The sequence below is a fragment of the Pongo abelii genome, chromosome 2 (genome assembly GCF_028885655.2).
Source record: "Pongo abelii isolate AG06213 chromosome 2, NHGRI_mPonAbe1-v2.0_pri, whole genome shotgun sequence".
Lineage (NCBI taxonomy): Eukaryota > Metazoa > Chordata > Mammalia > Primates > Hominidae > Pongo > Pongo abelii.
In genome coordinates this window covers 91,214,374-91,230,733 of record NC_085928.1, presented here as the reverse complement: position 1 = coordinate 91,230,733, position 16,360 = coordinate 91,214,374, and the positions used below count along the sequence as shown (strand labels likewise).

Below are 16,360 nucleotides of genomic sequence, written 5' to 3'. Positions count from 1 at the left end.
AAAAGAACAAAAAAATGCTATGGTTACACTGATTTAAGCACTCACCCTGAACCCTAGGTTTGTACTCATTTCTCACCCTCCAGCTGAGACAAAAGCTTAAGAGTGTGACTAAGGACTTGTCAGGCAACTTCAATGTCTAATGACTTAAAGTCATTCCTGATAGCCAGAGATGGGGATCATGATGAATCCAGCCCGAAGATATGCTTTTTCAGGTTAATCTCCCAGGCTAAAGTTGTTTTTGTAATAGTAGCTGATGCACTGGGATTTTTGAAAAACCTGAAAGGAACTTAAGGGATTTAGGGGCAGAAGCTTGGATCTAGATGGCACCTAAACTCTAGCTCCAGTCCTATTATTTGATGATTTGCCATTTTCAGGCAGTCCCACTAGGATCTGTCTCAGCTTGAGAGATGATTGCCATAGGATCAATACTTCGTACTGCAGTGTTTCAGGCTGCATTCTCTTGAGTCGGGGTGGAAGGCAGCTCTGGGTGTTTACTCAGCCACAGGGAAAAGAGGGAGATCTGGAGAAGACAGTGTGATTTGTAGAGCCAGGAAGCCTTGCGGTCCCAGCAGTATTAGACAAAACCTTTATCTCTCTTCATATGGAGATGTTTTCTCTGTGGACTAAATAATTTTGAGGGAATGAATGAAATGCCCCCCTACTATGCCTTCTGTTCCTCCACAACTCAGGTAGACCCACTTTAAGAAAATGTAATGAAAGGAAGCTTCGAGTATATTAGTGATGTTTTATTTCTTATGCCAAAGGATAAGTATACAGTTTTCTTTGTATTTTATTTCATACCTTTCGCTCTATTTTGAATGTTACATAACACAACAGTTTTTAAAGGAAGAAAAGAGAAAAATATCGGGCTTTGTATATTTGGTTAATAAACAGTTAATTTGTGATGCCACAATATCTTTCCTTTACCCAAATTTCTGTTTCTGGTGATATGGAACTAGCATGGGGTGGGTAAGGGAAGTAAAGATGGGGGAAAAGCCATGGTACCTGGGGTTCACATTCATGAAGTCTCTGAAACTTGGTCATTTGAAATTACGTGGAACTAAGGTTATTTTATAGTCACAGACGTACAGTTTCAAGATCAAAAGGGAGGCTCATTTATCAATTTTGTGCTAGTTGTCCCAGCACTGAACCACATAGCCCGAAGTACACTGTGAATTGTTAATCTAAAAATTATACATATTCATAGGCACATCACTACTTAAAATTATACATTGGCATTTCTTACATTTTTACATATGAAAATATTGGAGGAGTCTGCACTTTCTCTGACTGTAAAGGAGTCCTGTTGAGGAGCTGCTACAGCACAGAGACAGATGATAAACTCTGAGTTCAGAGAGGAAGGTTCCAGTCTCAGATTCACAGCAAATGGGCCATCAAAGTCAGGGTTTAGAGCCTTCTTATCTTTTCAAAATAATCAAATGTGATGAAATGTGTGACTGTGGTGAAGTGATACTCTTTAAATAAAGGCCGTAAGCATAGATTACATGTCTTTTGAGACTGATGCACTGCTGGCTACACTAAAAGGGCAGCCTCTTGTGTATTTTAATGTTGGTTAAAGTTTCATTGAGCCCTTCCTTTGTTCCTAAGCTCTTTACCTATATTTTCTCATTTTATCTTCCCAACATCCCATGTGATAGCCCCTATGATTATAACTATTTTACTGATGAGGTCATTGAAGCTTAGGAGGGTTAAGTAACTTGTCCAGGTTCCATTATTATTAGTTTTATGAGCAGGTATTTGAGCTAAGGACAGTCTAACCTCAAAGTCTATGTGTTTAAACCATATGTCATGCTATAGACATTATGGGCAGTCCGAAATCTCTCACTGATCAATTTTTTGACTGGCATAGAGATAGAGGGCTCCAGCCAGTCCCAAGTAGAGTCAGAGACTTCTACAACCCCCTAGGTATTTTAGCACTACCTGCTTTTATGAAAATCCATTCACATTAAAGTAGAAGTGAATGGTCAATTACTAATATGATTATTAAACTGTTTGTCAAAAATCTAGCCTTTTTGTAAATATTTGGCCTGAAGTACAAGAGGAGAAGTTCTGGCTGTAGTACAATTTAGAAGACCATTTTATAATGTTTCTCTTAAGATTGTTCAAATATATTTCAACTTAGCAATAAACAAGAAGAGAGAAAAGGAAGACATTTCAATCATCTGACAAATAATGTTAAGAGAATGCATTGGGATATTTAATTCCTAACTAAATGTCATCTTTTAAAATTCAAATGTCCTTGGGTGGAATGACTAATGAAGTTAGTTCATGGGAAGGCAAGTTTAACAGAATGGTTACATATCCGGGCTGTAGAATTATACCACTCTAGGTATGAATTCTGCTATTTCATAAATGGTGATGATATAGAAAGGAGATGAATAAAACAATTCAAGCTATCCAGTAATCCAAAGCATTTGCCCTAGTCATGATTAGATATGTGCCATATGTAGCTATCAAAATTTTCACAAATATATGTAACAGAAAATCCAATTCAAACTCATTTGAAAAAAAAAAAAAGTGGTTCAGCTTTAAGCATCATGAGCTAGCTCCAAGCTAAAATTTATTTCATCAGGATCAGCAACCTGCCTTTATCTCTTGACTGCCTTTTGTTCTTTGTTGGCTCCATTCTTAGATGATTGTCCTAATGGGATGTCAGGATGGTTGCAAATGAGTTCAGTCTTAGATTCAGTTTTAAGTTCAGAATTGGAATACCTTATTTATTAGTTTTTCAAGGTACAGTAGTAGGGCTAATTTTGATTGAATCAATTGTCTTGGTCTCTGTTATATCCCTATAAGCATTCATGGAGTCAAGAGGATGGGGCGTTTCAGAAGCCAGGACTGTGCCCCATTTCTTGCAAAATCACGTCATGCTAGTATGAGGAAAGTGATTTCCTAGAGACAGTTGGAGTACTTTTACTAAAGATGGGGTTGATAAATTGTAGGCAGGCAAAAACAACAGAATTCTATACATACATCTTTTTAAAAAGATCTATGCACTACTGGATACAAATAAGGTGCATTTCCTCTCTGGGGAGGAATATGCATTCTTCCAAAAGGGAGGCTTGCCAGCCACCTGACGATGGGTTGCTGCTTTCCAGGCTGTTCTGAGCTCTGGTTTAGCTGCTGATTTGAAAAGTCCCCTCTTGCATAACAATTACACCTGGCACACCCACTTGGGAGCATGCGGGAGAATTTTCTTCATCCTTTCTTAAAGATGCAATTGTTTCTGACAGCCAGTGTCAACTGCGGTGACAGATGTCACTTCTGACTCTCATTCCCCGCAGACAACTGAGCTCAAGGAGACCGCTAGGCTCTGACAATAGGTTTAACTCTTACCTAGAAAAGCCAAAGCACTGAAATGTTTAGGTTTGTGGGATTCTCATGGTAATATAAATAGGAGGGTGAGGGTTGTTTGTGCAATAGCACACAACTCATGTACTTTCCTAGTCACCACTTATCATGTGGTCTTCAAATTATTTGTTCAAATACACTGCAATGTAAACTCTAGGAGAAGTAGACATTGAGTCTTGTGCTTTGCTTTGCCCTTTATGACTAGCACAGTGCTGGGCACATAGTAGAAGATAACTATGTAGTAGAAGATAGAGAAATATTTGTTGAATGGCTGATTGAATGACTGAATATGGGAATTTTAAATGAAATTTAGCACTAATTTGGTTATCGTGTGTGTGTGTGTGTATCTGTGTGTAATAATATAAGCAGGGCCTGTCATTTCTACCTGTTGTTCATATGGGAAATCGAGGCACAGTAGTTAGGGAATTTGTATCAATCCCAATAGGTAATTAATACCATGGCTGAAATATAGATATTTTAGCTCTATTTTTGAAATCTCTTATTGAAATTTCAGCTCTCTCAAATATTGTTAAATAGCATTTTCCAATTCATTTGTAGCCTAGTTCATTCAACATATACTCATTACATAATTACTGTTTTTCAGACATGTTTACATTCTCATTTTGATTTTGAACCTCACAGCAAGGAAGGTATTATCCTTATCTTCACCCTATATAAAAAGGTGGAGGTTCAGTGGGTGATGTGAATTTTATAAAATCAGGAAGAGAAAGGGTAACACCAAGAATCAAACTGAGTTCTTCTGATCCCAAGTCTGATGCTTGTCTCCACTGGGAAATGATGCCTTGTAGTCTATTGAGTATGTGGGCATTGGGGGCTCCCTTTAAGTCTCAGAGGCTTTTCTGTGTAGTGAACTTCATGACTGACATGCTTATTTACTGAGCTTTGTTGATGTATGGTTATAAAACAGTAACAGCCCGGCCCATTGTTTTTCACAATTATGACTGCTGTTGGAATTCAGTCTAGACTTTGCTGTTGATTTCTCATTCATTTTTTTCCGGACATAAATTAATGAAATGGAATAGAAGGCTGAAAGATAACCATATGCACAATTCTCTTTGGATCTTAAGATCTCTGAGTCACAATTTTTCAATGACGGAAAAATGGCAGGGACACAACCTTTTATTTTCATCAGCTCATCAAAAATAATAAGAGGAAAATAAATTTTGAGTACGTGGAGCATCAGATTTCTTTGTCTAAATACCTAACTTGGAATATTTTCTGCTGATGGCTCAATGCCTGGCTGTCTGACTTCTTAACTGAGGTTATTAGTAAAAGTAATATTTTTGAATTCTCAGCTCCACTGCTATGGTATACATATTTTCTTAAATATGAATGCTTTAGAATTTTTAATCATGGATGATAGAAATAATGCTCATAGTGTTATGAACAAATAAATATAATGACTTGATGACTCCATTTAGTATTTTTCTTCTAATGATCTCAAAAAAGATTTCTATAATCTATGTTATTTTTCATGTACTTTACTTATTTCCCAGGTGTGCAAATTGTGGCATGGAAAGTTTGAGAAATGTTTCAAAAGAAGATAATCAATTAATTTATTTAACTTTTAAGTTCAGGGGGTACATGTGCATGTTTGTTATATACATAACCTCATGTCATTGGAGTTTGTTGTACAGATTATTTTGACATCCAGGTATTAAGCCTAGTACCCATTAGTTATTTTTTCCTGATCCTCTCCCTCCTTCCACCCTCCACCCTCCAGTAGGCCCCACTGTGTGTTGTTACCACCCCCAATGTGTCCATGTGCTCTCATCATTTAGCTCCCACTTATAAGTTAGACCATGCTGTATGTGCTTTTCTGTTTCTGCATTAGTTTGCTAAGGACAAAAGCCTCCAGCTTCATCCATATTCCCACAAAAGACATGATCTTATTCTTTGGTATGGCTGCTTAGTATTCCATGGCTATATTTACCACATTTTCTTTATTCAGTCCACCATTGATGGGCATTTAGATTGATTTCATGTCTTTGCTATTGTGAATAGTGTGGTCATGAACATATGTATGCATGTGTATTTTTGATAGAGTGATTTATATTCCTTTGGGTGTACACCCAGTAATGGGATTGCTGACTCAAATGGTATTTCTCTTTTTAGGTCTTTGAGAAATCACCACACTGTTTTCCACAAGGGTTGAACTAATTTACACTCCCACTAACAGTGTATAAGTGTCCCTTTTTGCCTGCAACCTCGCCTGCATCTCTTATTTTTTGACTTTTTGATAATAGCCATTTTGACTTGTGTGAGATAGTATCTCATTGTGGTTTTTATTTGCATTTCCCTAATGATCAGTGATGCGAGCTTTTTTTTATTCATATGCTTATTGGCTGCATGTATGTCAAAAGAAGACACTTTAAATTCAAAGGCATGACTCTGAATTCTTTATCTTCTCCACTCTACCAGGCTGCTGGCTTTGGCTATGCATTTTTGGATATGAGAAATAGAGTCTTAATTAAGACAATTCAAATAAAGTGAATAGCAAGCTGTCATAAGGATTTTTGTGAAGGTAATAAATGCGATAGGAAAGATTACACGTAACCTCCATGGATAAGATGCTTTGTTTTGCTTCCATGATGCAGAGGTTTTGTTTTCATTCATCATCGTGAATGAAAATGTTAACATATATTTAAATGAATAATAAAAACAATAGTATGAATAAAAATAGCTACCATTTATTGAGTGCATACCATGTGCCAATCATGATGCCAAGACCCTTACATAGATCAGTTTATCCTCTTAATAGTCCAATGAAGCTAGTAGTATTAGCCCATTTTTACAGGTGAGAAAAATGGCAATTTTAGCAAATTAAATGTCCAGCTCAAGATTATACAGCTAGTAGGTAAAGGAACTGAGATGGGATTATAGAACTACAGATATAAAAGCCAGTGCCCTTAGCCACTACCAGAATCCAAAAACATGAGCTGCTGGAGACAAGCTAGATCTAGTGAGACGCTTAGTATTATCTCAGACCTTATTTCTTTTTCAGTCTTTCTTTTGGTCTCATGGACCACACACATGGTCTTCTATTGCTTTTACTAATTTTCTTCTCTTCTCTCACTCTTGACTTGCCTATTCCCTCCTTCTTCCCTGAAAGTTTTCTATTCAGACTATGACTTCTTCTTCCTTATGGACTCTGCTTCTTGATAACTTGGGATTGCAATGACCTCTTGCATCTTAACTCTATCTCAGAGGATTAAATCTATCTCATACTCTGATATTTTTTAAAAATCTATTTAATACTTTAAGCTTCAGTTCCTGTTGCCAATAACCTCATTTCTTATGAGTTTTAAAATTCAAATTATCAAGAGCAAGAATCCAATTAGTCCAGCTCCTTTTCGGGGGCCAGCCTGTGTTACTGGGAAGCCTGTATATGCATTGACTGCCTCTACATCCAGTGCCTAACCATGGTCCACTCCACTGGAGTTTGGGTAGGATTAGAGCTGGTTCAACACCTCTCTGGAGTTTGGGTTTTGTTTAGAATTTTTAAAATTAATTTCTCATAACATTTACATGACTGTAACATCATCCTTATCCACTGGGACTTTTTAAATTTTTATTTTTGTTTCAATAGTTTTTAGGGAGCAGGTGGTCTTTGGTTACATGGATAGATTCTTTAGTGGTTGTTTCTGAGATTTTAGTGCACCCATCACCTGAGCAGTGTACACTGTCTCCAATATGTAGTGTTTTTGTTTTGTTTGTTTTTTTGGCAGAGCTAGCTGAGCTTTTATTTTGGGGGAAGAAAAAGAACAACTGAATTGTTTTGTACCTGGAGGCATGGGCAAGGGGGGTGCCCCAGGCAGAAAACTCCCCCGTGGGTGGGCTGAAGGCTAGGGCTGAGCCTGAGGTGGGTCTTCTGTTCCCTGTGCTCCCCTGCACAGCAGCTCCCTTATGGGCTATGGGGCAGCCGCAGGAGGGTCAGGCTGAGAGAGGCTGCCACAGCTTTTCACTTGGGCTGGATGTCAGAGGACTCGGACACCAGGTTCCCATCGCGGGTCTCGATCATCTTCACAACCACGGCCCTGGCGGAACTGGTGCGGCTGAAGGAGCGGGACCCAGCGCCAGAGCCAAAGCTGGAGCCCAGGCCATAGCTGAGGTCGGGCTTGTGAGGTCCGCATAGGCTGAGCTCAGCACACCTCCATAGCCACTGGTAGTCTTCCTATGGATACTCCTGTTCTGCATCCCAGACTCCAGCCGGCTCTCCTTGCCCTCCAGCAGCTTCCTGTAGGTGGCGATCTCTATGTCCAGGGCCAGCTTGACGTTCATCAGCACCTGGTATTCATATTCACGCAGCTGCCACGTCATGTCCTGCTTGGCCCGCTGCAGGGCGGCCTCCAGCTCCGACAGCTTGGTGTTGGCATCCTTAACCGCCAAATCCCCGTGCAGCTCGGCATCTGCGATGGCGGCCTCCAGGGAAGCCCTCTGGTCAACATCAGCCTGGAGCTGGCTGATGTTCTCCTATATCTAGGAGATCTCACTCTGTGCGCCGCAGGTCATCCCCGTGCTTCCCAGCCAGCGTCTGCAGCTCCTCATACTTGATCTGGTACATGCTCTCGGCCTCAGCCCGGCTGCAGTTGGCGATCTCCTCCTACTGTGCCTTGACCTCAGCAATGATGCTGTCCATGTCCAGGGAGCGGCTGTTGTCCATGGACAGCACCACAGACGTGTCTGAGATCTGGGACTGCGGCTCCCGGATCTCCTCTTCATATAGCTGCATGAGGAAGTTGATTTCGTCAGTCAGCCCTTCCAGGCGAGACCCCAGCTCTACCTTGTTCATGGAAGCTTCATCTGCATCCTTCCTGATGAGGACAAATTCATTCTCCATCTCTGTACGCTTATTGATCTCATCCTCATACTTGTTCTTGAAGTCCTCTACCAGTGGCTGCATGTTGCCAAGCTCCGCCTCCAGCTTCAGCTTCTCCTGGCCCAGTCTCCTGCTGCCACCTAAGGTTATTGATGTAGCTCTCAAACATGTTGTCCATGTTTCTCCGAGCCGTCTGCTGCTGCTGCAGGAGGCTCCACTTGGTCTCCAGCATCTTGTTCTGCTGCTCTAGGAACCTTACCTTGTAGATGAAGGAGGCAAACTTGTTGTTGAGGGTCTTCATCTGCTCCTCCTGGGTGCGCATGGCCTGGATGTTGGGGTCCACCTCCAGGTTAAGGGGGCTCACCAGGCTTTGGTTGACGGGGACAGTGGTGATGCCTCCCATACTGCTGGTCCCACCATAGCCTCCACCCAGGCCACCTCAGAAGCTGCTGCTGCCCACTTAGGAGAAGCTCGAGGAGCTGAGAGGGCTGAACCAGGCAGAAATTCCAGAAGGAGTGGAGAAGCTGCTTCTTGCTCCAATATGTAGTCTTTTATCCCTAACCTACCTCCTACCCTCCTACCCTTCCCCCTTAAGTCCTCAAAGTCCATTATAACATTCTTATGCCTTTGCATCCTTATAGCTTACCTCCCACTTAGAACATATGGTATTTAGTTTTTTATTCCTGAGTTACTTCACTTAGAATAATGGCCTCCAGCTCCATCCAAGTTGCTGAAAAGACATTATTCCGTTTCTTTTTATGGCTGAGTAGTATTCCATCGTGCATATACACAACATTTTCTTTATCCACTTGGCTGATGGGAACTTAGATTGGTTCCACATTTTTGCAATTGCAAATTGTGCCACTATAAACGTGTGTGCATGTGTCTTTTTCATATAATAACTTCTTTTCCTTTGGGTAGATATCCAGTAGTGGGATTGCTGGATTGAATGGTAGTTCTACTTTTAGTTCTTTAAGGAATCTCCATACTGTTTTCCATAGTGGTTGTACTAATTTACATTCCCACCAGGAGTGTAAAAGTGTTCCCTTTTCAACAAATCCACACCAGCATCTATTGTTTCTTCACTTTTTAATTATGGTCACTCTTGTAGGAGTAAGGTCGTATCTCATTGTGGTTTTAATTTGCATTTTCCTGATCATTAGTGATATTGAGCATTTTTTCATATGTTTTTTGGTTGTTTATATATCTTATTTTGAAAATTGTCTATTCATTCCTTTGCCCACTTTTTGATAGAATTATTTGTCTTTGCCTTCTGAATTGTTTGAGTTACCTGTAGATTATGGATATTAGTTCTTTTTCAGATGCATAGTTTGTGAATATTTTCTCCCACTCTGGGGTTCTCTGTTAACTCTGCTGATTATTTCTTTCGCTGTGCAGAAGCTTTTTAGTTTAATTACATCCCATCTATTTATTTTTGTTTTTGTTGCATTTGCTTTTGCGTTCTTAATTATGGATTCGTTGCCTAAGTCAATGCCTAGAAGAGTTTTTCCAATGTTATCTTCCAGAATTTTTATGGTTTCAGGTCTTAGATTTAAGTCTTTTATCCATCTTGAGTTGATTTTTCTATAAGGTTAGGGATGGGGACCCAGTTTCATTCTTCTACATGTGGCTTGCTTAGCTGGGACTTTTTAAACTGTATATAATGTATACTTTATGTAAAAAATAATATGTAACATAGAGTTTAATGTTTTATATATATATATATTATATATAGAGAGAGAGTTTAAAAATAAAAGGAAATGTTCATGCTTGATTCAGCAGTGATACCAAGTAACAGGGACTTTCTTTCTTTTCCTCTAGCCTTATCTTCCCTTTCTGTTAGTATCACTCTCAAGTAAAATTCTTCTACATACAGCTCATAGAAACTGAGACCTTATATTTCTACATGTCCAGGTTTAGCAAAAAGAGGAACTATGCCTCTATTTTTCAACAAAATACACAAGTCCTACTAATAAAACCCAGATTGTGTCTCAAAGGCTCATATTGGGTATGGACCCATTCTTGATCCAACCGTAGTAGTTGGGTGAGTAAGGAGGCAATGAAATGCTTACAGAAGCCAAATTAATAACTTGTCCCCCATAGAAGCTGGAGTTGAGATGAAACCAATACTACATAAACATTTTGGACTCTAAGTAGGATAAGGGAGATTTTTCAAAGGAAAATTGGGGGCTCCCCTCTGAAGAGCAAATGAGTCATGGGCCTACAGATTTTCCCATCACAGCTTGGACCTGCTATGCTGGGTTTTGAGCCTGGAAAGGGAGTAAAGACTCATGCTTTCTATTCTAGGTCACCAGTAGCCTTATCATTAATAAAAGTAGTAGAGATAAAGGAAATTTTAAACTTTTCCCATGTAAACCTTGGTTTAAGACCTACAGCAAGATTTCCATTTCAGAACTTAGCAGTGTGACAGCTCCTCAGCTGAAATGAACAGGTACGCTAGGTCAGACGGCTTCAGGAAAGCCCAGTTTCCTCATCTCTCCAAAAGATGATTGGATGGGTTCTGCTCCCTATTATAGAAAGAAACGAGGTCTTTAAAGAAAATACAGATGGAAAAACAGGAGGCTGAGGTGTGAGAGGAGGCAGATCATCCGGGAAAAATGGATTTTTTTAAAGTTTTGGTTATTTTCTGATTAGTTATGTGACCTCAGGCAAATTACTTAATAACTTTGGGCACCTTCATTTGAAAGACGATGAAATTGAATTTTTTTTTATTGTTCCTATTACTTTGCTGAAATTCCCCATCTGTTCACACATCTTGTCCACCATTTATTCTAGTTTTTAACCTACATTTTATCATTCTTTAAATTCTCTATGTTATACTGCTAACATTTGGTTTATCTCTGAGTATGTCTCTATCGATTATTTCTTATACTGACCATGGGTCACATGTTCTTCCTTCTTCAGTGTCTCTCTTTTTTTTTTTTTTTTTTTTTTTACTGTGTATTACGTACTATGTGCAAAAGATGAGGAGAGACATAAGTAAGCAATATTTGCCTCCAGAAAATGACATGTTCCTTATTCTGTGTGGCAAGTGGTGTTGGGAGCTGAGTCAATCTAATCTAGTTTTAGCTTTGATGCAGCATTAGTTTGATTCAGTTCACCTGAAAAATTTTAACTTCACAAGGACTTGAGATGTGAGTACTGGTAAGACTTCTGGGATCTCTGTCTCAGAGCCTCTCATGGCATTTTGAATTTTGGTGCTGTTTAGAAATTTATTTATTTCCTACCACATTTACATGTCTTAAAAACATATTCCTTATCAGCCAGGACTTTTTAAGTTGTATGTGATAATATATATGTTATGTAAAATATAATATGTAATATATAGTTTAGTGTTTTATATATATACATAATAGAGAGACAGTTGAAAAATAAAATGAAATGTTTATGCTTTATTAAAGCATAAACTTTATGGAATTTCTCTTAGTCCTCCTGCCCCACATTCAGCCTTTGGGGCACCATTGAAAGTTGTAGAACCAACTTGTTGAAAACCTGAGATCACCTGGATGACTTTCTCTTAGTTCTCCTGCACTGCTGCTATTCATCAGAATAACACACTCAAGCACCCAGAAAAAGCCTCTGGGAAAGAACTGGAGAATGGGTGCAAAGTTTCTCTGTGTTTGAGGCTTCTTGGGATTATAATCTCTCATGATGCTTGCATCCAGTCATTAAAAATCTATTGGAAGTTAGGCTAGTTTATCTTCATTAGCATTTTACTAGATTTTCCTTCCTCCCCCAATACTACCAGGGTTAAAGTAATTGTTTTCCTCTGTTAGGAAGGTCTTACCACTTTCTGGAATTTCGCTTTTTAGGTTTCCTTGCACCCTCAGACTTCTGTAGCTTATCCAGTGTACCCTTCTTAGGGATACATTGGAAATGATGGTCTTCTACGCCCTAATCCTAGGTCATTTTGAATGATACCTTCTAAATTCTAAAGTCATTGGCAATCTGAATAAACTGTTAGAGACAATGTGGACATTAGATATTTGTGTAATCAGAAACTGCCTCATAATTTTCTTTTTGGCTTTTTGATAGTTGAATAATAGACTTAGCAACACAGCAACTAATAGGAAAAAGGGGATGATGTAAGGTGAGATACCAACACTTGCTTAAGGCAATCCTAGTCAGGACCCAGCATGGCTAAAGCACGTAGTGGTTTTGTTCTTATTGGATTTTGGCTGCTTTATTTTTGTTATGATTGTTGTTTTCTATTATAAGTATTATTTTGTTTGAGGAAAATAAAATGTCTTCTTTATATGACAGGTGTTAAGGTGGTTACTTTTGCTTTTAGCGAATGCATAGGAGGAAAATCTAAGCTACATTCTATGAAAAAGAGGTAATTTTGACCAAATATCAAGCAGTTACATCATGAGTGGAGTTAGCATCGCTGATGGGTCTCTACAGTAGAGATAGAGTTATTTTGGATCTGCTGCTGCGTTGTTGCATAGGGAAAAGAGGAAAACAAACAAACAAACAAAAAACACTTTATACCCCAGAAAAGTGGAGGACAGAGGTTTGACTGATATCTCAGCCTTGAGGCACTGACTCTCTCTTGCTGACTCAAGAATTCATGCCCCTGAGGATTCTAGGTCTAACTTAAGCTCCCAATATATTCCTGCTCTATTAATTAAATCATCCACTTTACACAGGTATAAGGAGATTCTACTTACTTTTGAAAAGCCTAACCTTTCTAGCACTTTCTCACATTTCTTAATGTTGGCCTTTTATAGGATGAATAGTTCAGTCCCCAGAAAGTCTATTAAATCATTTACAAGGGCAAATGAATGACATTATGTGCAAGGTGAGTTTGCAGCAGAATTGATTATTTTCTCAGCTGATATCAGTGGAAATCTACTGAGTCTCTACTGTGTTGGTGAAAAACAGATCATGTTTGACAAATGTGGCTGGATATTTTTATACATTTCCTCTATTGCCTGATAAGTGGGAGTGAGGGAGGTGGAATTTATCTGAATATTTGTAAAGTGCATGACACTGAGCACATAGGTGGAATGATTTATGAAACTAGTAATGCTTCCTTTCTTGGGAGAGTAGAAGTCATCTAGATCAGTGCTTAGAAATATAGGCTTTGGAGTCACTTACCTGGGTTTAAGTCCTGATTGCACCATTTGTTTGGGCAAATTTCTATGTCCTGATTTTCTCAGGGTAATAGAGGTATCTATTATTTTTCTCTTGTTGTTCTTTTGAATATGTAGAATAGTATTTGTATAGAATTTTGCACAGTGCCTGGCACATAGTTGGTTCTAAGTGGTGATTATTATAATAGGAGGAAATTGGAAGGCTTCAAGAAAACCCAATAGCTAGTATCGTAATAACTCTCAAGGACTTTCTTCAGTTGTACACTCATTTTATTCTAGCCTGGAGGTGTGATTGGATATTTTCTGCCAGTACAATTGACTAGCAGAGAATTAGTTGCTCAAAATATGTTTAGCTTTATAATGCATAAGATTTAGCCTGAGTATCTGGTTTGATATTCTATTTAGGTCCTGCACAGTTCAATATTAAATGGAGTTTCTACCCTAGCATGAAAGGAGGAAGAGAGAAAATCGGCTCCAAGAGAAATTCGGCTCCAACGTTCCCCGAATATTAGAGTGAGACCATCTGGAATTCAAAATGTTACTGTAGGTAACTGACAGCTGGATATCGGAAGGTATAGAAAATGGAACGCTAAGGGGGACATTATTTCTATGCCTATACTCAGATGAGAATGTTATCGGGGTCATGAGTTACAGATCCTGCGTAATGATGCCAAACAGCACAAAAGAACAGTTATTAATATTGTATCGGATTATTTAGCTATTTCCTTACCCCCTTCCCATTACCAAGAAGAGAGGCAAGAGGCAGAGTGTATGATGGTTAAGATAAGCCAAGAGGCTGGCACCAGGGAATCTGGATATGAATCTTTGTATTGCCTCTTTGTAGATCCTAGGCCTCAGTTTCCCCAACTGAAACACTGTAGTAATAATGCTTATATTACTGGGTTCTTGTGAGTTAAAGAAGAAAAGGTATGTAAAATATGATGCTCAATATAGCTTAATTTTTCTTTTTAATTCAGAAGAAAATCTCAGTCTTATATATTCCCCCTCTTAAGGCTGATGGTGCATAAAAAACTGGATGTCAGGTAAGGTGATTCTGGGCTATAAGCCACATTTTCAACTATATACTCACAGTGGTTATTACCTAGGGTCTGCATAGAAGAATAGAAAAGGTGATGAGGTAGCATTTCTTACTTTATTTTCTGAATTCAGGCTAAGTATCTAGCTGTGTGTAAGAGCTTTGAAATCTGCAAGGTATCATTGGTGTCAGTGCCAAGAATAAAACTGTGCCAAACCACCAATGACTGCCCTGGCTTAGCCAAGCACTGATCAGTCAAGGCTCAAGGCTTTGAGATATGGGCAAGCCAGCAACAATGTGCTCATCCTTTCATCAGGGATGTCAGAGGGTGCTCATAAGTACCAAGGGGCTTGCTTGCAGCAAATACTCACACTCAAGACATCCCCCTTTATGAGCCCTTATGTGGTCTCCCACCATTTCTGTCCAACTGTAGAGTAAAATTTCTTATTTCAATAGAGAAAGTTTTCAATTACTGGCTGCTATCCTAATTATATAAAAAGTTAGATGCCCAGAACAACAGAGTGGAATCCTAACACACTGTCTCATTTATCTTTGTGGTTCCCTTGGCTTAGCACAAAGCTTAACATACTGATTCCTTTTAAAAAATTTGTTGATCATCTCCTTTATGCTCTCGCACCTATTCATGTACAGAGACATCCAACCTAATTTATCATGCCCATTATGCAGATAAGAATATTGATTGTTCAAAGAGCGGAAGGAACTTGCTCAGGATCACATCCTTACTCAGTAACTGGGCAACGCTAGAGTCCTTTGATTGCAAGCAACAGCTATCCATTGCAGTAACTTAAGCAATAGACAGAAAAATCGACAGACAAGTAAGAAGATACTAGACAACTTGTGGAATTGAAGGGAGAACTGAAGGTTTAGGTTTGGGAAAAGATATGGATAAGCATCCTGAGGGGTCTTGATGGCAGGAACTCACAAGTAGTCTCTCCATGATTCTGCCATCAGGTCTTCCATCCTCAACCACCTCAGGTATGTGACTTCCCAAGATTCAAAATTCTGGAGGGAGATTCTGATTGTCATCACATCAAATCTTCAGTCTTCCACCTAAGCTGTGGTCAGGGACTCTGGACTCCATGATTGACATCCCTCCAGAACACCTAGGGTCAGAGTCAGGGTCAAATTCTCAAAGGATGCTGAGAAACCAGAAAGACAAACAAAAACATGTATGAAGAGTATACACTACCTGTTTAAAACAGAACAAACCCTTTCCCAAGGGCAAAAATTTAACTTTAAAACATATGCAATTTAACTTTCTAAAAAGTTTAGAAATAGGTACCTGCTTGATATAAAATGATTCCTTTAGTGAATGTAGCTTCAGACTGATGGGTAATGATCAAAGCCCTTGGGGCTACCTCCAGCTTTTCTTCCTGATGCATGGCCCTGTTTCTGTGTTGGAAGTAAGGAAACTTGCTGTTCCAGGGCTTAACCTATATCTAGAGAATGATTCAGATATAATGAAGAAAGTACCCGGTGTATAATATCTTAGCCCTTGCTGAGAATTTCAATCCCTTAAAAAATCCTATGTGCAGGATTTTTAAAAACTGTATTACTCATAGCTTGGACAAAACCAGGGTTATTCTGAAGTAAAACTTTGGCCCAGGGAGAAAGCACATTAGCCTGAGGATGAAGAGGACTGGGTTTGGGTCTGCCATTTGCTAGTTTGGACAAGGCTGCTTTACCTTCCTTGACCTCAATTTGTTTATCTATATTATTAATGAAGATGTTGAACTACACGCTTTTTATGGAAATCGTATGACAAGTGAATGTGAAGATAAATAAATGCCTTAAAACTTAATAAAACTAAATTTCACTTTACGGATCAGCCTTACTTTCATCCTTTTAAACACAATTTTGAGACATATAGAAACAGACAAGATAGACACCAATCAAACTTCAAAAAAAATTATTTAAATTGCATATCTATCCTGGCTCCCAGACAATACACATCATCTTTGATATACTATGGCC

The 16,360-nt window shown here is 39.0% G+C and overlaps 1 pseudogene; it reads right to left on the bottom strand.

Moving 5' to 3' along the window:
- Positions 1–7,354: 7,354 nt before the first annotated feature.
- The window catches only part of LOC112132652 (keratin, type II cytoskeletal 8-like), a 94,889-nt pseudogene continuing 85,883 nt past the window's right edge, over positions 7,355–16,360 (bottom strand).